We start from the raw sequence: 23,630 nt of genomic DNA, 5'->3' as shown, positions 1-23,630 counted from the left end.
GCACAGTGGTTAAGAATCTGCTTGCCAATGCAGGGGACATGGGTCTGAGCCCTGGTCTGGGAAGATTCCACATGCCATGGAGCAACTAAGCCCATGAGCCACAACTACTGAGCCTGCACTCTAGAGCCCACGAGCCACAACTACTGAGCCCACATGCCACAACTACTGAAGCCCATGTGCTTAGAGCCCATGCTCTGCAACAAGAGAAGCCACCACAATGAAGATTAGCCCTTATTCACCACAACTAGAGAAAACCCACGCACAGCAACAAAGACCCAACACAGCCAAAAATAAATAAATTAATTAATTAATTTAAAAAAATGTTTAAAAAATTTTTTTTAAAAGTGGAGGAGGGGAACAGAGTCAAGAGATTGTCAGAAAGTAAGGAGCTGTATCTTTTAACACTTCATTAAAACTACAAGGCAGAGTTCTAGATAAGTGATGCTAGAAAAGTTATAATGGTCCATCCAAACCTCCTATAAGTTAAGGAAAATGAATTTGATTCAATGTAAAACAGTTATTAAAAAAAGATAATAAGGAGTATAACAATGTCCCTACAGAAAACTGAAGCTAGAAAGACATGCCCACAAAATGAATTCAAAATATAACATGATAACCTAGCATTTCAAAACAAGCTAGAAATTAATATATTAAAGAGCAGCATCAATAGAATAAAATGAATGAAAAATGAAATAATATAAGTCAGGAAAGAATTTGTAATCAAAGAAAACAAAAAAATATTATTTCAGAATTGAAGACTAAACTTGAACAAACATGAGAATAAGTGAATAAAACCATTAACACCTGAAGATAAATAGTAAGCAAAAAGAAAAAGAAATGCAGGAAGAGAAAGGAATTCAAGAAAAAGTGAAAGATGAGGATAGGCAAAGAAGGTCCAGCGTGTACATAGTTAGGAATCTCTTAATAAGAAAACCAAAACAATGGAAAAGAGCAAACGTTAAAAGCTATAACTCAAGAAAATGTTTTTGAAATTAAAAATAAAATAATACAATACACTGAAAGAGCTTACCATATATCTGTTGAAATTTGGCATAGGATTATGTCATTTAAAATATGCATAGAGTAGCAAGTCATATTATAGTAAAATTACTGGAATATAAAGAAAAGGAAAATAAAAACTAAGAAAAAAGACCAACACATTTATCAAGAAAAGAAATTCTGATGTCATCAAACTGCTTGACAGTAATACTTTACACCAGAAAACAATGGAGAATCATGTTAAAGATACTCAATAAAAGAAAGTGTGAGCCAATCATTTTCTTGCAGCCAAAATGACTCTCTGATATAAAAGTTTCACCCAAACTGCTATGAATATGCAATAATTCAGGGAATATATTTTTTCCTGAGGTATGTACTAGAGAATGCACTTCAGGCAGCAATAAAGAATGAAAGAAAATTGACAAAAGTGCTGGTGATAAATACTAAAAATATATTTACATGTAGAACTAATACCAAATGGTAGTTATATAAGAGAAAGTGTAGTATGCAGTCGCTACATAGTCTGAAAATTATGATATACCATTACTATCAAAATATAAGGAAAATAAGAAAAATATACGAAAAGTATAAAAAGCTTACTAATTACTTTATGGTTATTATTAGGAGTAATTAATATTATTTCAAACCAGATGCTGAGGGAAATGCAAGGAAAAGAAAAGAGGTTATTATCTTGTAATATTGCTCATAGTGGGGACCAAATAGGAAATAACCAAAAAGTGGAGGTTGTTAAGTATATTATATAACATAAAACAATATGGCAGAGATTGGTTCGAGATGGCAGAGTAGAAGGATGTGCGCTCACTCCCTCTTGCAAGAGCCCTGGAATCACAGCTAACCGCTGAACAATCATTGACAGGAAGACACTGGAACTCACCAAAAAAGATACCCCACATCCAAAGACAAAGGAGAAGCCAGAATGAGACGGTAGGAGGGGAGCAATCACAGTAAAATCAAATCCCATAACCACTGGGTGGGTGACTCACAAACTGAAGAACAGTTATACCACGGAAGTCCACCCACTGGAGTGAAGGTTCTGAGCCCCACGTCACGCTTCCCAACCTGGGGGTCCGGCAATGGGAAGGTGAATTCCCAGAGAATCAGCCTTTGAAGTCTAGCGGGATTTGATTGCAGGACTTTGACAGGACTTGGGGAAACAGAGACTCCACTCTTGGAGGATGCACACGAAGTAGTGTGCGCATCAGGACACAGGGGAAGGAGCCGTGATCCCATAGGAGACTGAACCAGACCTACCTGCTAGTGTTGGAGGGTCTCCTGCAGAGGCGGGGGGTGACCTGGCTCACCATGAGGACAAGGACACTGGCAGCAGAAGTTCTGGGAAGTACTCCTTGGCGTGAGCCCTCCCAGAGTCCGCCATTAGCCCCACCAAAGAGCTAGGTAGGCTCCAGTGTTGGGTCGCCTCAGGCCAAACAACCAACAGGGAGGGAACCCAGCCCCACCCATCAGCAGACAAGTGGATTAAAGTATGACTGAGCTCTGCCCACCAGAGCAACAGCCAGCTCTACCCACCACCAGTCCCTCCCATCAGGAAACTTGCACAAGCCTCTTAGATAGCCTCATCCACCAGAGGGCAGACAGCAGAAGCAAGAAGAACTACAATCCTGCAGCCTGTGGAACAAAAACCACATTCACAGATAGAGAGACAAGATGAAAAGGCAGAGGGCTATGTACCACATGAAGGAAAAAGATGAAACCCCCGAAAACAACTAAATGAAGTGGAGATAGGCAACCTTTCAGAAAAGGAATTCAGAATAATGATAGTGAAGATGATCCAGGACCTCGGAAAAAGAATGGAGTCAAAGATCGAGAAGATGCAAGAAATATTTAACAAAGACCGAGAAGAATTAAGGAACAAACAAAGAGAGATGAACAATACAATAACTGAAATGAAAAATATACTAGAAGGAATCAATAACAGAATAACTGAGGCAGAAGAACGGATAAGTGGCCTGGAAGATAGAATGGTGGAATTCACTGCTGTGGGACAGTATAAAGAAAAAAGAATGAAAAGAAATGAAAACAATCTAAGAAACCTCTGAGACAACATTAAATGCACCAACATTCACATTAAAGGGGTCCCAGAAGGAGAAGAGAGAGAGAAAGTACCCGAGAAAATATTTGAACAGATTATAGTCGAAAACTTCCCTAACATGGGAAAGGAAATATCTACCCAAGTCCAGGAAGCACACAGAGTCCCATACAGGATAAACCCAAGGAGAAACATGGCGAGGCACATAGTAATCAAACTGGCAAAAATTAAAGGCAAAGAAAAATTATCGAAAGCAGCAAGGGGAAAATGACAACATACAAGGGAACTCCCATAAGGTTAACAGCTGATTTCTCAGCAGAAACTCCACAAGCCAGAAGGGAGTGGCATGACATATTTAAAGTGATGAAAGGGAAGAACCTACAACCAAGATTACCTGGCAAGGATCTCATTCAGATTCGATGGATAAATCAAAAGCTTTACAAACAAGCAAAAGCTAAGAAAATTCAGCATCATCAAACAAGCCCTACAACAAATGCTAAAGGATCTTCTCTAAGTGGGAAACACAAGAGAAGAAAAGGACCTACAAAAACAAACCCAAAACAATTAAGAAAATGGTCATAGGAACATACATATTGATAATTACCTTAAATGTGAATGGATTAAATGCTCCAACCAAAAGACAGAAAAAAAGAGGCTCACTGAATGGATACAAAAACAAGACCCATATATATGCTGTCCACAAGAGACCCACTTCAGACCTAGGGACACATTCTGACTGAAAGTGAGGGGATTGAAAAAGATATTCCATGCAAATGGAAATCAAAAGAAAGCTGGAGTAGCAATACTCATATCAGATAAAATAGACTTTAAAATAAAGAATGTTACAAGAGACAAGGAAGAACACTACATAATGATCAAGGGATCAATCCAAGAAGAAGATATAACAATTATAAATATATATGCACCCAACATAGGACCACCTCAATACATAGGCAAATGCTAATAGCTATAAAAGAGGAAATAGAGAGTAACACAATAATAGTGGGGGACTTTAATACCTCACTTATACGAATGGCCAGATCATCAAGACAGAAAATTAATAAGGAAACACAAGCTTTAAATGACACAATAGACCAGATAGATTTAATTGATATTCATGGGACATTCCATCCGAAAACAGCAGATTACACTTTCTTCTCAGGTGCACACAGAACATTTTCCAGGACAGATCACATCTTGGGTCACAAATCAAGCCTTGGTAAATTTAAGAAAATTGAGATCATATCAAGCATCTTTTCTGAGCACAACGCTATGAGATCAGAAATAAATTACAGGGAAAAAACCGTAAAAAAACCCAAACATATGGAGGCTAAACAATACTTTACTAAATAACCAAGAGATCACTGAAGAAATCAAAAAGGAAATCAAAAAATACCTAGAGACAAATGACAATGAAAACATTCAAAACGTATGGGATACAGCAAAAGCAGTTCTAAGAAGGAAGTTTATAGCAATACATCCTACATCAAGACACTAGAAAAATCTCAAATAAACAATCTAACCTTACACCTAAAGGAACTAGAGAAAGAAGAACAAACAAAACCAAATGTAGTAGAAGGAAAACAGTCATAAAGATCAGAGCAGAAATAAATGAAATAGAAACAAAGAAAACAATAGCAGAGATCAATAACACTAAAAGCTGGTTCTTTGAGAAGATAAACAAAATTGATAAACCTTTAGCCAGACTCATCAAGAAAAACAAGGAGAGGACTCAAAACAGTAAAATTAGAAATGAAAAAGGAGAAATTACAATGGACACCGCAGAAATACAAAACATCATGAGAGACTACTATAAGCAGCTCTATGCCAATAAAATAGACAACCTGGAAGAAATGGACAAATTCTTAGAAAGGTATAACCTTCCAAGACTGAACCAGGAAGAAATAGAAAATATGAAGAGACCAATCACAAGTAATGAAATTGAAACTGTTATTAAAAATATTCCAACAAACAAAAGTCCAGGACCAGACGGCTTCACAGGTGAATTTTTTCAAACATTTAGAGAAGAGCTAACACCCATCCTTCTAAAACTCTTCCAAAAAGACTGCAGAGGAAGGAACACTCCCAAACTCATTCTGCGAGGCCACCATCATCCTGATACCAAAACCAAACAAAGATACTACAAAAAAAGAAAATTGCAGACCAATATCACTGATGATTATAGATGCAAAAATCCTCAACAAAATACTAGCAAACAGAATCCAACAACACATTAAAAGGGTCATAAACCATGATCAATTGGGGTTTATCTCAGGGAAGCAAGGATTCATCAATATATGCAAATCAATCAATGTGATACACCATATTAACAAATGGAAGAATAAAAACCATATGATCACCTCAGTAGATGCAGAAAAAGCTTTTGACAAAACTCAACACCCATTTATGATAAAAACTCTCCACAAAGTGGGCATAGAGGGAAACTTAACATATTAAAGGCCATATATGACAGACCCACAGCAAACATCATCGTCAATGGTGAAAAACTGAAAGCATTTCCTCTAAGATCAGGAACAAGACAAGGATGTCCACTCTCGCCACTATTATTCAACATAGTTTTGGAAGTTATAGCCATGGCAATCAGAGAAGAAAAAGAAATAAAAGGAATACAAATTGGAAAAGAAGAAGTAAAACTGTCACTGTTTGCATATGACATGAAACTATACATAGAGAATCCTAAAGATGCCACCAGGAAACTACTAGAACTAATCAATGAATATGGTAAAGTAGCAGGATACAAAATTAGTGCACAGAAATCTCTTGCATTCCTATACACTAATGATGAAAAATCCGAAAGAGAAATTAAGGAAACACTCCCATTTACCACTGCAACAAAAAGAATAAAATACCTAGGAATAAACCTACCTAAGGAGACAGAAGACTTGTATGCAGAAAACTATAAGACACTGATGAAAGAAATTAAAGATGATACCAACAGATGGAGAGATATACCATGTTCTTGGATTGGAAGAATCAATATTGTGAAAATGACTATACTACCCAAAGCAATCTACAGATTCAGTGCAATCCCTATCAAATTACCAATGGCATTTTTTACAGAACTATAACAAAAAATCTTAAAATTTGTATGGAGACACCAAAGACCCTGAATAGCCAAAGCAGTCTTGAGGGAAAAAACGGAGCTGGAGGAATGAGACTCCCTGACTTCAGACTATAATACAAAGCTACAGTAATCCAGACAATATGGTACTGGCACAAAAACAGAAATATAGATCAATGGAACAGTATAGAAAGCCCAGAGATAAACCCACGCACCTATGGTCAACTAATCTATGACAAAGGAGGCAAGGTTATACAATGGCGAAAAGACAGTCTCTTCAGTAAGTGTGCTGGGAAAACCAGACAGCTACATGTACAAGAATGAAATTAGAACACTCCCTAACATCATACACAAGAAAACTCAAAATGGATTAAAGACCTAAATGTAAGACTGGACACTATAAAACTCTTAGAGGAAAAACATAGGAAGAACACTCTTTGACATAAATCACAGCAAGATCTTTTTTGACCCACCTCCTAGAGAAATGGAAATAAAAACAAAAATAAACAAATGGAACTTAATGAAACTTAAAAGCTTTTGCACAGCAAAGGAAACCATAAACAAGATGAAAATACAACCCTCAGAATGGGAGAAAATATTTGCAAAGGAATCAATGGACAAAGGATTAATCTCCAAAATATAAGAACAGCTCATGCTGCTCAATATTAAAAAAACAAACAACTCAATCAGTAAATGGGCAGAAGACCTAAACAGACATTTCTCCAATGAAGACATACAGATGGCCAAGAGGCATATGAAAAGCTGATCAATGTCACTAATTATTAGAGAAATGCAAATCAAAATTACAATGAGGTATCACCTCACACCAGTTAGAATGGGCATCATCAGAAAATCTATAAACAACAAATGCTGGAGAGGGTGTGGAGAAAAGCGAACCCTCTTGCACTGTTAGTGGGAATGAAAATTGATACAGCCACTATGGAGAACAGTATGGAGGTTCTTTAAAAAATGAAAAATAGAATTACCATATGACCCAGTAATCCCACTACTGGTTATATACCCAGAGAAAATCATAATTCAAAAAGACACATGCACCCCAATGTTCATTGCAGCAGTATTTACAATAGCCAGATCTTGGAAGCAGCCTAAATGCCCATTGACGAATGGATAAAGAAGATGTGGTATATATATACAATGGAATATTACTCAGCCATAACAAGGAATGAAACTGGGTCATTTGTAGAGACGTAATGGACTTAAAGGTTGTCATACAGAGTGAAGTAAGTGAGAAAGAGGAAAACAAATATTATATATTAACACATATATGTGGAATCTAGAAAAATGGTACAGATGAACTGGTCTGCAAGGCAGAAATAGAGACACAGGTGTAGAGAACAAATGTATGGACACCAAGGGGGGAAAGCGGCAGGGGGGTGTGTGGTGGTGGGATGAATTGGGAGATTGGGGTTGACCTATTTACACTAATATGTATAAAATAGATAACTAATAAGAATCTGCTGTATTAAAGAAAAACAACAACAATATGGCAGAGTTGAAGCCAAAATATTGATCATATCAAAAAATTAAAAAAGGGTTAATAGACATAAATTTTTTTTTCTGATTGGCAAACTAATAACATCTAACGCTATGTTATATATGAGACACACCCAAAGCACAGAGATTCAGAATGGTTGAAGATACAATAATTGTCAAAGATATATCAAGCACAGACAAATAAAGCAATGGTCAAAATTTTGATGTCTGACAAGGTGGAATTTAAACCAAGAATAATAAAAAAGAGATAAAGATACTTTATAAAGCTAAAGGCTAAAATTCACAATGAAAATATTAAAGTTACCTACATTTATATACTCACAGAAACATCTTTCATTCTACAGGAGATTGAATGGAAATAGTCCAAATTTAATAATATTTTAAAAATTTAACACTTTTAAAATGCAAAACATGATTAGACTGAAAATTAATGATGCTATAGGACAAAGCCAGCAACTATTTTCTGGAAAGGGCCAGCTAGTAAATATCTTAGATTTTTGGGCCATAGTGTCCCGTTGCAAGTACTCAACTCTGACATTGTAGTGCCAAAGCAGCCAAAGATAATACATGAATAAATAGGTGTGGCTCTTTTCCAAGAAAACTTTATTTACAAAAGCAGGCTGGGCCAGACTGTAGTTTGCTAACTAGCCCCTGATATAGAAAACTAAAAAAATCATCAAATATATGTATATGCATATATCTTTCTACGTAATTAAATAGATTATATATAGCTATCTAATTATATATATATATATATTTTTCTAGTGTGTGAGGAACATGCAGAACAACTGAGCCTAATGTAGGCCATAGAAAAATTCATAAATTCCAAATATTAGATATATTACAGGAGCATTTTCTTACCATAATGCAATAAAACCAGGAATTAATGACCTAAAAAACTCACAAAACATTGTAATATGTGGAAACTTATGCCATTAAATCCTACATCTGTAAGACTAAAAAAAAAATGGAAAATAAAGAATTAAAAAACTCAATTCAAAATGTTAAAAATTAAAGCACAAAATAAACCAAAATAAGCCAAGAAAGGAATTAATAAAAAGCATAAATTAACAAGTTAGCAAACAGAAATACTATAAAACCAAAAGCTGTATTTAAAAAAAAAATAGAAAGCCACTGATCTGATCAAGAAAGAAGGGGAGAAAGCATATTTTACACAATTAGAAAAAATAAAAAGTAAATAACCATGAAAAGAGGAAAATTTTAAATAATTTTAAGACTCTTTGGAAACACTTTGGAACTCTATGGAAATACTTCGAAAGCCTAAACTAAGTAGATAATTTTTTTTGATGAAAATTACCAAAATTGACCCTAGGAGAGATAGTCTACACGGACAAATTACCTTAAAAAAATAGGAAAATTAGCTAAAGACACCCCCATGAAAGAGCACCATCTCCCAGTAGTTTCACGGGAGAATTCAACTACGCCTTTAATGATGACATGATTATAACGCTACTTAAATTATTCCAGGAATATAAAAAAGAAGAAAAAAATTCAAGTTTATTTTTATGAAGTAGGTATTATATCCCCAAAGCTAACACAAGATTGCATCAGAAAAGAAACAATAGACTAATCTTGCTTATGAATACTGATACAAACATCTCAAATAAATTTAAATATTAGTGTGTTCAATAATAAACAGAGCCTATTGGTACATTTTTTTTAAAAAGTATGAACAAGTGGGGTTCATTCTAGTAATGCAAGACTGTTTAATATTAGAAAAAACATTAAAAATCTATCACACCAATAGAACTACATTACAAAATCATATGATCATTTCCACAGATGCAGAAAAGGCCTACAGAAAAATCCAGCAACTACATGTTCAAAGCACTCAGTAGAGTGTAATTGATGGATGCATCCTTAATAAGGATAAAATATATCTAAAGATAACCCTACCTTATAATGCAGGAATTTTCCTTTCAAGGAACTCTGGTACATAGGCACCCAAATGTCTATGATAGTGCTGTAGCAAAAAGCTAGAAATAAGCTAAATAAGCATCAAAGTACTACAATGTATTCATTCAACACATTACTGCTCAGTAGTTAATATGAATTAACTAGCACTAAATAGATTGGCTGTGCAGCTATCTGCTAGTTTCTATCAACATGACTTTGCAAATCTACTTAATTTCCCTGGACTTTTGGTGTTCCTATCAGTAAAATGGAGATAATATCTACCCTGCAGTGTTGCAGTCAGAATTAGAGTTAATATATGTGTAAAGCTCTTTGCACAGTGTGAAACATGGCAGGCACTCAGATGATGATTATCTCATAAGTGCACTAACACTGCCAAGTTTACTTAACTAGGTTATAGCAACTGAAATAAATAGAGCTCTAATAATAAGACAAAACTTACCAGATCCTTTTCATTATGTTGCCTTAGCTGAGGCCCACATCTCTTATTGCTTGAATTACCACAATAACCTCCTATCTGATCTTCCTGACTCCAGTCTGTTTCTTCTTATCAAGGCTTTTTCAAACCATGGCTCACATCCCATTAGAGGGTTATGAAATCAATTGAATAGGCCGAGACCAGAATTTTAAACAATGAAACAGAATAGAAAATGTCAGTGCATCACATGCTGTGCAACTCTATTTTCCTTTATGAAACTATTCTTTAGTTCTATTTCTCTGTTTGAGTGTATTAGGTTGCTATGTAAGAGCATTTCCTCTGGGTGACAAAGTTTGATGTATCTCTGTATATGGCCCATTCTCTCTAAGTCAGCTGGAGTGATCTGCAGTGCATATCTACTTATGTCACCTTCCGACTTATTCTTTAAATCTCTCAATAGCTTTCATGGAAAAAATTAAGTTCCTTACACACAAGGCCCTTGGAAATCTTAAACTATTTTCTAGCCTTGACTCTTGTCTATGACCTCCAGATTACCCCATTGGCACCATGGTGATCTATTTGCAGCTCACTGAACAAGTTATACTGTTGGCCTTCACACCTTTGCACATGTGGTTCCCCCACTCTGGTTACCCCTCTCTTTCTGTGACTAATATCTCCTGATTATGCTTTAAAATTTAGCTTATGCCACTTCTTTTAGGATGCTTTCCCCCCTCAGGGCTCCACAAGTGCCCCTATTGTTATAATAATACTTGTACCAAGTAGGACAATTTAAATTTATTAGCCTGTCTTATCTACTAGAACATAAGTTTCTTGAAAACAGGGACTGTGTTTTATTTAACTAGGAATCCTCAACAAACAGCAGAGAACCTGGCATCTCCCAGGACCTCAGTATGTATCTGTTGATTGATAATTGAGTGCTTGAGCCTACTTGGGTGGCAAATGAGAGATCCTGGTACACATGATGAGAATCTTAGGAATATATATATATATATATATATATATATATATATATATATATATATATTTTTTTTTTTTATGTCCAAAATTTAGTCTTTAATTGATATTCAGTTTATTCTTTTTCTGGTAAGGCAAAAAAAAGAAAAAAAAAAAACCCTTTGGAGTCACTGATAGAACTTTTGCAGATATAAATGTGGTTACCCTTTGATATATTATAGTCTTTTTTCTATTAGTTTTAACTAGAATACTATAGTTATGAGACCAATGCTTTAGCCTCTCTCTCTCTCTTTCTCTCCATATATATATATCAGCCAGTTTGCTGATGTCTGAAAGCAGCTAGTTAAATAAAGGTCATCTGCAGAGCTGCTTGTGTGCCAGCTGTCCCCAGTAAACACATCCCTTGCACTATAGCGTGCTTAAGTTTTTGAGCCAAAAGATATGTCAGACCATTAGTTACCAAAGAAGACATGACATGTGGGTAGCGAAAATTCCTTTGGCTAGATTGCATGTGGATCTGATATAAATAAAATATACCGTTACTCTTCAAAGATGGATTTTCTGGGTTTTAGGCCATTTTTATTTCACATTTTCCCTCTCATTTCCTGTCTTTTGATCATTTCTTTATGGCTAACAGCTTTGTAAGAGCACAGATACAGGGAGAATAGGGGGAAATCAAAAATGTGATGTTAAGTTCCTAATATTCATAAAAATGAGTGTTAAGTACTGTTCACCACTCACTATCTGTCAGACACTATAAACAGTGCTGTTACGTGCGCTGTGTATTAGCCTACACCAACCCTATAAATCTCAGTTTGGGAAATTAAACTTTGGCAAGATAAAGTAAGCTGTCACAGTTACATAATTAGAGCTGGTTTCTCATTCTTTATATTTAAAAGTGGCAAAAATATGATTGGAGAGAAGATAGAAGTGAGGGGCTAAATTGGGAATTTGAGTTTATGGTTGATTTCTTCAAAGAAACTTTTTCCTGTCCATGGATTACAGAGAATATTCTGGACAATGGATGTCCTACTGTACTTCACAGAGTTTTTACTTGTCTGGTGCATTTTGCTGTGCCATTGAGAAATTAATAAAAATCAAGAAACAAATTTTATTCATTCATGCATTCTTTTATCCATATTTTAGAGTCTGGAGACAAGAAAAATAGGAAACACTAGAATCAGTGAATTAAGGATTTAGACATGTATATAAAAGTTATAGCATTGTAATCATACGTATAATCGATACAAACAATAAGAGAAAAATAGAATGACCTCTTAAGCCCTTAACTCTTCCGGGAGAAATTGGGGAAGACCTTTTGAAGAGGTGACACTTGAACTGAGAATTGAAGGATGAGTAAGGGATTGCCAGTCGATTCCTTACAACCATGTTAAAGAATGTACAGAGCCTATGGCAACAGTGGCCCAAAAACTGCTGTAGAGAACAAACATCCAGAAAGCTGATAAAAACGATAGTCTAGCTTCCAGGACATTTCCCGTTCCCCGGGCTTTTAAGTCTGCTGAGACAACAAGCTCGAAATAAACCTGCTTCATGAATATATGATGGGAGTTTGATGGTGGGGAAGGAAGGAAGTATTGGGAATGCAGAAGTTTGACAACTTCTGAAGTGCTAGGTGCCTCATCATTTTCATTTTTTCAGATTCTATTTCTTTCTATGTTGAATGAGGCACTGTCATAACAGTGCCATTAACTGGAACATTACAGTTCATTCCCAGGTAATGTGATAAGGATTTGTCCTTCTGTCCTTCACTCCTCCTTAACTGCTTCTGAGTTCTTGACAATGGCATTAATCAGAAGACCAAAGAAATATTATTAACTACCCTTGAAATTCTTGGAAGTACTAATTTTAGGGAGAGCCCTGAAGCCTCTTTCAGCTCTTGTTTTTGCACATGTGAAATAATGGAAAAGAGTAAAATCAAGAATGGAACACATTTTGCTTTTCCAGATCCACTTGGTACAAGTGTAAAAGAAGCCACAGATGGAAGCACACAGATGGATGCCCACTGATCACACAGCTGTTTCTTTGTTGGTACAGAAAACCAACTGTGGGTGGGAGCAATGGAGGAAGAGACAATATTAGAATGCAGTGGCATTTTAATTATACCTACCATAATTCTAATGTTCTGTTCTGTGGTGAATTGTTTGGGGAGTTGTCTTGAAATTAGAATCCAATCCTGCAAACTTGAATCAATTAAAGCAGTACTGTTTGGAAATATACAGAGAAGTGAGTTTGCAAAAGATTTTCCCGTAATCTTGCTTTGTGATGTTTAGACTTCCTCTGCTGACTCTTGGGTTGGAGAGAAGAGGAAAGGGAGAAGGCCAGTATTTAAAGTGCACCATTTCTTTTCCCAAGGGACGTCCATCGGAGAACATCTTTAACTCCTTGAACTGTTTAAACTCTAAATACCCTTACCAGAGGCCAGGGCTGCTGGGGGTGAATCCAACTTGCCGGAAAGAGGTAACGTGACTCTCAGCTAGTGCTGCCATCCCTATTTTCCAGGAATGGAAACTTGAGAGCCAACTAAGTAAGCTACTTACTAAGAGTCAGACTGAATTTCATTTCGTAAGATATTAGGAGCCTGCTATGTTCCAGGCACAGGGGTGAGTGAGAGGAGAGACACACTGTTCTTGCCTTCCTGGAGCTTGTGGTCTAGTGAGGAAAACATACTTTGGACTAATGAATTAATTATGTGATTATAAATGGAATAAATCCAAAGTAAAGGGTTCTATGAGAGCATCTAAGAGTGGAACTAGAAATAGACTGGGGGGCAGCAAAGGCTCTCCTAGGCAATGCAACGCTTGATTACTGAACAGAGTTATGCAGGTTAAGAAAGAGGGCAGAAGAGCTCCAAATAGAGGGAACAGCGTGTCTGAAGGCCCTGTGGCTGAAAAGGGATTGGCTCGTTTGAGGAACTGAGAGAAGACCAATGTGACTGGAGGACAGAGGCTGACAGGAGGCCAGGGAAGTAGGCAGGGACTGGACTAAGAGAGCCTTGTAAGCCACACTAATGATTTTACACTGTATTCTACGGACAATGGGAAGCCAAAGATTTTAAGGAGGGGAGTGACACTCCAATGTGAGCATTTTTAAAAGGTCCATTTGGCGATTGTGCATAGGTTGATTTGGAAGGTGGCAAGCATGAAAGCAGATTTAGTCAAGAGGTGCTGGTGGCAGTGATGATAGAAAGAATCTCACAGGTCCAAGAAAGATTTCAGAATCACGTCAGCAAGGTTTGGTGAATGATTAGGTATGAATTATGAAAGAAGAAGAGGGTATTAAGTTTTCTCAGAGAACAAATGTGTATTTGATTGAGTCATTTGCTGACATTAAGACCCAAGAGAAGGACCAGGCTTGGTGAGTGGGTACAGTGCAGGTAACTTATAAGTTTAAGGTCAGACAGTTGAATTTGGTGTGTCTCTGAGAAACACCCAGGAGAGGTGACAAAATAAAAATGGAAGAGTGGAGGTGCTGAAGTGAGACGAAACTGAATTTGTAATACCTATTCTGCCACTTACGATCTATGAGATCTTGGACAAGTTTTAAAATAATCTTATATATCAATTTCTCCATCTGTAAAATGGAGACAACTATAACAGTACCTCCACTGAGTTATTGTGAAGATTAAATGAGAACACACATCAAACTAATGGTAGATACTTGAGGGTGGGTGGGAGATGAAGTGGTGTAGAAAGGGGAACAGTAGGTCGGCTGATATAACTCATCTTTTTTATCATTTTAGTTTTTATAAGAATGTATATCTTATTAATGTATGTATACTTAGAAACGAAGAAAAGAATAAAATGTGATAATATATAAGAAACTAGGGCTTCCCTGGTGGCACAGTGGTTGAGAATCTGCCTGCTAATGCAGGGGACACGGGTTTGAGCCCTGGTCTGGGAAGATCCCACATGCCGTGGAGCAACTAGGCCCGTGAGCCATAACCACTGAGCCTGCACGACTGGAGCCTGTGCTCCACAACAAGAGAGGCCGTGATAGTGAGAGGCCCGTGCACTGCGATGAAGAGTGGCCCCCGCTTGCCACAACTAGAGAAAGCCCTCGCACAGAAACGAAGACCCAACACAGCCAAAAATAAATAAATAAATAAATAAAACTAATCACATTAAAAAAAAAAAAAGAAACTCAACTAAAAACGTGCACTACGGCACTTGGCAGAGCACTTGGCGAACAGTCAATAAATGTTAGCTTTCTGTAGACATCGGGACCTGGAGCTCAGAGGGAGGTCTGGTGTAGAGGTGTACCTTTTGTAGTCCTTGACATTCTGACAGTAACAAAAGCCATGAGAGTTGATGAAATCATCTGGAGAGAGAATGCTGGGTAAAAGAGAACCAAGGGTTAAACTTTGAGGAAGTCCACTGTTAAAGATCAAGTAGAGGAGAGCGAACAGCAAAGCAGCCTTAGGGGCAGCAGCCAGCAAAACAGGAGGAAAATTCTGCCCATGTGGGTAAGGTGAGCTTACCTTTGAAAGAAGACATAAATCATATGGCATGTTGTTACAAGCTATAATGAGTGGAAAACTACAAAGTGTGCCTTGGATAAATTAAACCGGAGGCTTGAGCAGACTTTTTGGATAATCAGGCAACAAGCTTTGTTGAGAAACTATCTGGTTCTTTATTTTAAATCAAATCTTGGCTTCTGTCCTGGAAACTGGGCCAACCAGTTGGTCATCTGGAAGTTGAATCTGTATTTCTTATGAGACTCTCCATCTATAGGGAGATGCTACTTAAAACTGAGTCAATTTATACAAAATGAAAAAATATCACTGATGTCAGAGAGGAAAGCAAAATGGTACAAAGAAAGGAAGTTTCATTCTGTTCCCTCATAGTTCTGGCCAATGTATAACCTTTAATTTTTTTCAACAAAAATTATTTTGTTTCCTTGACTTATAACTTAATAGACAGCCATCCCTTTTCCTAATTTTCCTTTTTGTAAAATTTCCTCCTTATATTTAGAAAAAAATGATGATTGTCTGACCTTATAAAAAAGAGCTGAGTCTTCATTTTACTAGTTATATATATATATGTATATATATACACACACATATACTATTGTTTTATATATATATACTGCTTCATTTCGGATAAGTGGAAAATTTCCAAACTGAGAGATAGGTTTACTTCTATGCCCTGTTTTTCAATTGTATAGCATTTTACTTTAAGACACTAAAAATGCTAGTTTTATTGGGAAGTAATTAACCCTAATCTCACCATAGAGAGAATGGGAACTGGAAGAAATAAATGGGTCGCAATAAATTTGTAGTTTTAGGTAGCATTCTGAAGGCAAGAGTCCTAGCGCCAACTTCTGCTTGGATTCTGAGCCAAGGCAGTTGAGGGACTAAGAGGAGGATGCTTTAAATAGCCCCTCCCACTTTGCATCAGTTCTGCTTGTTCAGGATGCAGCAGAGCACTGAGGTTAACATCCTGTGTTCAGCACCTTTAACTTCCTTCTAGTGCAGTTTTGAATCCCAAGCAAGTCATTTCCTTCTATGAACATCACTCTCCTAATCTGTGAATTGGAGATAACAGTGCTGCTATCCTCACAAAGTTGTTAGGAAGACTGGATAAGTTAACACAGGCAAAGCTCATGGCATACAGGAAATTCTCATATGTGGCATGACCAACATTCTTAAACATGAGAATTCCCTCCGTAGAATTGTTGATCTGTTTCTTTTCATCTGTCCCAAGTTCATTTATTAAATGTCTTTCTGCTCTCCTTAATCACCTTCTCCCAAACTTCAAGATTGTCTTTATAAAAGTTACAGGTATGGTCCCCAATCAGCAAACTCAGTTATACAAAATAAATTTTTTATTTTCCTCAAACTCAACCTGATTTTTATTTTGAGACTTTATTCTGCTAGGAAGGGTAAAAACACTTTCCATCAACTTGAGATCTCTCTCCCCCCTTTTCCCTCTCCTTTTCCTGGGATTATGTGTAAGTATGTGAAACATACATAATGCCATAGCTTGGGAAGGAGGGGCATTTATCCTTACATGTGCAAGGAGTGGTCGCAGTGTTCATGCTCTGGCCTGGTCCTGGTCTCCATCCATCATCACTAGTCTCACTGGGAGGGTGTGGTTCTTATGTGCACGGTCCCATCTCGTCTGCTGTCTCCTCTAGTTGCATGTGTGCTAGAACATAGGACTCCTTCCCTAAGTTAGGGAAGCTATGCTTTCTTCCCAGACTCTCCTAATTATTTGGTCTGTATCCTGAGCCACTAAGTTCTTCTATGATCTTCAGTTTTTAAAATTTTATAAAAACCAAAGACTTGCACATTATTTCTACTCTCCCACCTGACACACCCCTCATTTGTAACAATGAATGGAAAGCTAATTACCTACTTGATGAGGGAAAAAGGAAGAGACTACCAGAGAGGGGAGGACCAAAGGTCAGTATCACAAATCTATTGCCTGCCCCTCAAGTTTACAGACATATTATGGAAGGTAATGCTTTCTACCATAGAGCACACTGAGGTGATATGTAGGAAATGAAATGTCATGCAGAATTTATGGCATATACCCAGCTCAGCAAGAAGACATTTTAAAAGTTCAGGTTTTGTTTTTCTTAGAATGGACCATGACTGTATATACCAACTTAGTGAATTTTAAAATCTTCCATAAGTAATACAAGAGGGCTTATTACACAGCCCGTGAGGGGAACCTTGAAGTCAAAATCATCACACCTATATCAAAGAGACACAGAGGCCTGAAACATTACGCAAGCTTGGAAAAATAAATCTCATTTCTCTGGTGTTTGAGCTTTGACTGAAGGTCCAACTCCGTGCTTTTTGGCATTGTGAGAATTTCTCTTGACTTCTTCTGGACCCAATGAATTCTGCAGAATTTAGCAAGAGTGAAAAAAATGTTTGCCTTTACCCCCTCTGGTCCACTCATAAATGTGGCTTTCTTGTTCCCCTTGGTTCCATCCTGTGTTAACAGTAATTGGAGGGAAAATAATTCAAAATTTGGTTTTCAGAGGGGACAAAGGGATTGGGAAGCCTTATTTACCTACTAGACAGAAGCAGACCTTGGTGGCCATCTGGTGCGCCATGTTTTTGGGTAATTAACATGCATCCACACTTCTATTTTGTTTCCTTTTTGAAGTGGATCTGAAAATGTGTGCTAACAGACTGTAACACAAAGGAGCCAATGCTAAAAAATGATTATACTCATCCCCTTTCAAAAACAATGCAAAAAAACCACCCAAACTTTGTTTTGCCACCAAAGGCAGAAGCTGCCCTGAGGGCTGCCAAAGACTCTGGGTCCTGTACAGAATTGCTTGTTCGATTTAGTCACCACATTTGGTGAGCAATGTTGGAGGCCTGATATTCCCCCTTCCTTTTCATCAGCCTTGTCATGCAGAGCCTTCAGGGGAACATTTACATGACCGAATGTTCACAGCCACAGTGGCACAGCCCCATTCATGGACTGGATTTTGAATCTGGGATTAGTTCTCACTGGTTAACAGCTTGAGTTTGTTTTTCCAAATGACTTTATTATAACTATAAATTCAAGTGAGTCAACCTACTGGATGGTGGCTTAGTGTGTCTGTGTGCTGGCAATATATATTCGATTAAATCTACAGGGAGAAGAAATGATTCTGCCTGGCATAAAGCCTTGTGGGAGAATTCAACAAATAGGTCACACATATGCAAGTCTAAACAATTTCTTTCTGGAAGATTTTACTTTATAATGTCAATGCAATTGCTTCATCCACAAAATATCTGGATGTATTTTAAGTCAACCTGAATAAGTAGATGAGAAAACTCAGACTGTCATGGTGAACATACGTGAAAACATATATAGATAAAAATGTGCAGCTGAAAAAAGTAGCTCAAGGGTAAGGGTGTGAATTAAATGAAATTTCATTGTAGAACATTAATCTCACAGTGTGAACCTTTAAAACTAAATTGGTTTAAACACAAATTGATATTTAATATTTAGTTTTTAAAAATGTGAAAGGGTTAGCTTGTTTTGGGTGAACACAAATTGGTTACTGACTTAACAGCAATTCTAAATTTAGATTTCATGTAGAGTTATATGCACTAGAAAAGCAATATTCTAAATGCATTATATTCCCCTTTTACACTTGAGAAAATTGAGGTTTAGAAACAAATTACTTGACCAAGTTTACTTATATAGGTATATCTTTTTTTTTTTTTTTTTTAATTTTATTTATTTATTTTTGGCTGTGTTGGGTCTTCATTTCTGTGCGAGGGCTTTCTCTAGTTGCGGCAAGAGGGGGCCACTCTTCATCGTGGTGCGCGGGCCTCTATCATGGCCTCTCTTGTTGCGGAGCACAGGCTCCAGACGCGCAGGCTCAGTATTTGTGGCTCACGGGCCTAGTTGCTCCGCGGCATGTGGGATCTTCCCAGACCAGGGCTCGAACCCGTGTCCCCTGCATTAGCAGGCAGATTCTCAACCACTGCACCACCAGGGAAGCCCCATATAGGTATATCTTAAACTTAAATGGACCCTAGATTCATTTAGCCCCTCCCTCTCTTCCTTTCTCCTTGAATTATTTGATGTCTACTATGATTCTTCTGTTAAGATAGGCACTTGGGTACAATGATGCATAAGACAACAAGACCAGAATAATCACCCTAAAAGTGATTATGTTTCACATAGAAGAGAAAAAACACTGAGCCATAGAGGTGTGGGTATGGGGAGCTTTGAGAGTAGAGTGCCCGAGGTGTGTGTGTGTGCGAGTGCATGTGTGGTATACTGGGGGACAGGAGTGTGAGGAGTTTCAAAGATCCACAGGAATAGAAAAATTTTAAGTATTTTTTTGCAAGCAAAATAAGATATAACTGTTGCATTGTTTTTCCACATGGGCTCCCTTTTACCAATTCCTTTGGCACCAGAGAAAAAGCCACAACTGGGGCTAATTCTCAGTTCAAGATATCTGCAAGTAGAACTAAGGGTAGCCATGGGTAAGTAGGTCATGAGCGTTCAAATCTGCAGCTCCTAGGATCATAAACCTTAATGCTCAAGGGTTTCCTATGCAAAGAAGTGAACAATACAAGTCAGGAAGTTGAGACAGGCAAGTGAGTGGGACCCAAAATAGACTATTCATATTCAAGACAGAGTGGGATCAATGGAGCCAGAATTGAGTTACTGGAAGGAATAATTGACAAATGAATAGTCTTTTGAATAATTGGCAAACAAATAGTCACTTATAGTGTTTTCTGTCTTCTGTGTGAAACATAATCACTTTTAGGGTGATTATTGGTGGGGTTTGAATTGGACCTTGTCAATTGAGATGATTTTTCAGTGCTTATCCTAACCTGATGATTGTCTAGGCAAGCACACAGAGGTGAATGACTCTTCATTTGTCAAATTCTAACCTTAGAGGCTGCCTGTCAACATCATCCCACAGGCAGGGGAGTGTGGCACATATTAAAGCTACCAAAACAGTGGACCAGAAGGGCAAGCACATTTCCAGGGATAGTGCAGAGGCAAGGAATCAGACAGGGAACCAGAAACATGCTTGTTAGGAGGAAGCTCTGCATAAGGTGAGTCTAACTAAGGTGTAACCGTTGTCAAAGGCAGCATGAGGAGGAAGAGGAATGTGGTCCCATCCCTCTGAAAAAAAAAAAAAAGCATCAATGAGTCTTGATTACCTCAGCAATGGGACTTCTCTGCTGTTTCTCTAGGGTAAAGGGTATCTCGGGAAGAAAAAGTATGCTGATGGAATTGTACAGGTAGTGACAACTGGATACAATGGGAGTGCGAGGGCCAGGAGGCCAGCAGGAGCAAATCCAGAGGTCTTCTTCAACACCCTTCCACAGGAGCCACTCCACCCATCCCACCCTATTGTTTCTTCTCCCCAAAATTCTCTGTTCTCCTTTCCTTCTTTTTTTCTCTAAATTTTATGAAGGGAAAGTATGGGTGGGGTGGTATGGAAAGGAGCCCTTTTAAAAACTTTCTGGGAAGGAACCATTTTCTAGGCATAATTTTTCCTAGACTGGTATTAAAAATATATTTTTTTGTTTTTTTCTAAGCCTCATATACTGTGATGAAGCAAAACAGCTTTCTTCTTTTCTGTACCTGCATGTGACAGTGTCCTTAGGAAAGAAAAGAGTAGAGACTGAAGTAATCAAAGCTTCTCTGCTCCTCTATGTCACTTGAGTCCCCTGGGATAGAATTCAAAGTACAGAGATTTATTGCAGGTAATGCTCATGAAAGATAAAAGAAAGAAGGAGAAATATTAAGCAAGGAAAACCTTTAGATCATGGTGTAGGTCTGCTACCTATAAAAGGAGAAGGGGAGAGAAGGAGAGTTAGGTAGGAGGAACTTCAGACTGCACTGCAGCTCTACAGAGTCTTGGCCAGTCCACTGGGGGCTGTGGCACAAAAAGTACCATGGAGCCATCCTACATTGTCGGAAATGGTGCCCTGGTACCTCTGCTGTGCTGAGACATTAGCTAGAGACTGCCCAGGAAGAGCATGTCCTTGGCTCCAATGTTACTGATCACAACGGACTGGCAAGTTCTTTCTTGAAGGCAGATATGGACAGTGCATTTCCTTGGCTGCCACACAAGGCTGGAAATAGGGTACGGTTGGTTGGCCCTGTGGCCATATCCTTATGACAGCCTGAATCTTGTATTGTTATGCATAAAATGCCACTGAAGAAAACGTTTAGTCTTTCCAGTTACTATGAAAGTCCCATAGAAAGCTCTCCTATTTTATATACTATCAGAAGAAAGAATTTTAGAATCTTCTCCATAAGAGAATTAATACATTTTACTTACACATTTAACTCTCACAGTACAAAGAAATTCTTGTAATAATGTTTTAAATCTCTCATCCTGCTCTGTTCAACCCCCTTCATCTTGACTTGACTTAGTGGAGAAGAAACACAGCTGATTTTCACCTACCCTGTAACAAATAATTCCCCTTGCTTGCTTTTCTCATTTAAGTTAAAGTGGCCCAACTGATTTTAACTTTATACAGTGGCCTTATTTTTTTAGAATATATATACATAAATATGCATTATAACATACATTTATTAGTACATATACGATATATAGTGTAGATTTGTATTTATTAATATAACGCACACACACACACACAAACACACATCCCCATAGAATTGTAGCCTGTGCTTTGGTTTATTGCTAATGCTTTGCTAATAGAACTAGTTGCCATAAGAAAAATTCTGAAAGACATATAAGAAACTACAGATGAGTGATTCTTAATGTAACTTCATTGAAAAACTAAGCCATGAAAATAAATACACTACTAATAATCAAATCTGGGTTTTAAGCCAGTTCTGCCATTAACCAGCTGATTGACCTTGGGCATGTCATAAAGCCTTCTCTGTAAAATGAGGAGCTTAAGTTAGATGACATCCAAGGTTTTTTCCTGCCCCAAGTCTTTAATAGTGGTTTCCAAACTGTTCATGCCCTGGAGATCTAGGATTTCATGAAGGAGTTACTGGGTTGAGGGAAGGGATGTCCAAGGGAGGGATTTGAGTGAACCGTGATCCAGGCCTCCCATTCCCCACTTCAGATAGAACAGCTAGGTTTGATTTGCTTTCCAACAAAAACAGTGTAAGATTATCATTTTAAAAAACTTTAGTTTTTGCAAACATCTATCTCTGATAAAAGGCAGGATTAGCTAATCAAGGAAAAGCAATGTGTTTGTTTATTGGCTTAAACAGCTTTATTATAAAATATGATATGCAGAAGATTGTGTAAGATTATAGGTACTTTTGTCTATAAAAGATTTTTTAACATTTGTCTATAAAACAAATAGCCATATAACTCCATCAAGTCAATTGCTGAAACCACAAAATTTCCCTTACATCCTTTACTGCTCTGACTTCACTATGTCCTCATAAGGTGCCTTATGGCATCTTAAGGTAACTATGACCCTGATCTCTGTAGTACTTTTTCTTTCTCTGCATTTTTTTTTACCACCTGTGTATACATCCTTAAAAATTAGATTAGTGCTGCCTGTTCTTGAACTATATGTGAATAGAATAATACCGTAATTACTATTTTATGACTTGCTTTTTCCTGCACATACATTGTAAATTTTGTATACACATCTGTAGTGTATTCAAATCTGTTTTGATGTAGTATCGCATTGTGAGAACATAAACGTTTTATGTATCTACTCTGCTAATGGTGGGCATGGGGGTTCTTTCAGAGAGTAGGTAATTATAAGCAATATTATTATAAGCATATTTTTATTGAGGTATAGTTGACATATATCATTAATTAGTTTCAGGTGTACAACATAATGATTCAATATTTGTATACATTTTGAAGTGATCACGGCAATTAAGTCTAGTTAATGTCCACAACCTTATACAGTTAGAAATTTTTTTTCTTGTGATGGGAACTTTTAAGGTGTATAGTATTTGTCTTTCTCTGTCTGCCATTTTACTTAACATAATGCCCTCAAAGTCTATCCATGTTGTCCCAAATTGTGATTTCATTCTTTTAATGTCTGAATAATATTCTATTGTATGTATACCACATTTTCTTTATCCATTTATCCATTGATGGACACTTAGGTTATTTCCATATCTTTGATCTTGTAATTAATGCTGCAGTGAACATGATGGGGGGGGCATATATCTTTTCAAATTATT

The 23,630-nt window shown here is 37.3% G+C and overlaps 1 long non-coding RNA gene across 1 annotated transcript in view; it reads left to right on the top strand.

The window, feature by feature from the left end:
- Positions 1–1,424: 1,424 nt before the first annotated feature.
- LOC309658607 overlaps positions 1,425–23,630 on the top strand; it is a 47,520-nt gene continuing 25,314 nt past the window's right edge. The window contains exons 1-2 of the long non-coding RNA XR_014262312.1: positions 1,425–19,169; positions 19,480–23,630. The exon at positions 19,480–23,630 is cut by the window's right edge and continues 25,314 nt beyond it. This is a non-coding gene — a long non-coding RNA (uncharacterized lncRNA). The remainder of the gene's footprint in view (positions 19,170–19,479) is intronic.

This window comes from Balaenoptera physalus (assembly GCF_965194825.1).
Source record: "Balaenoptera physalus genome assembly, chromosome: 3".
In the NCBI taxonomy this organism is placed as follows: domain Eukaryota; kingdom Metazoa; phylum Chordata; class Mammalia; order Artiodactyla; family Balaenopteridae; genus Balaenoptera; species Balaenoptera physalus.
This window is presented reverse-complemented; position numbering and strand designations above follow the sequence as displayed.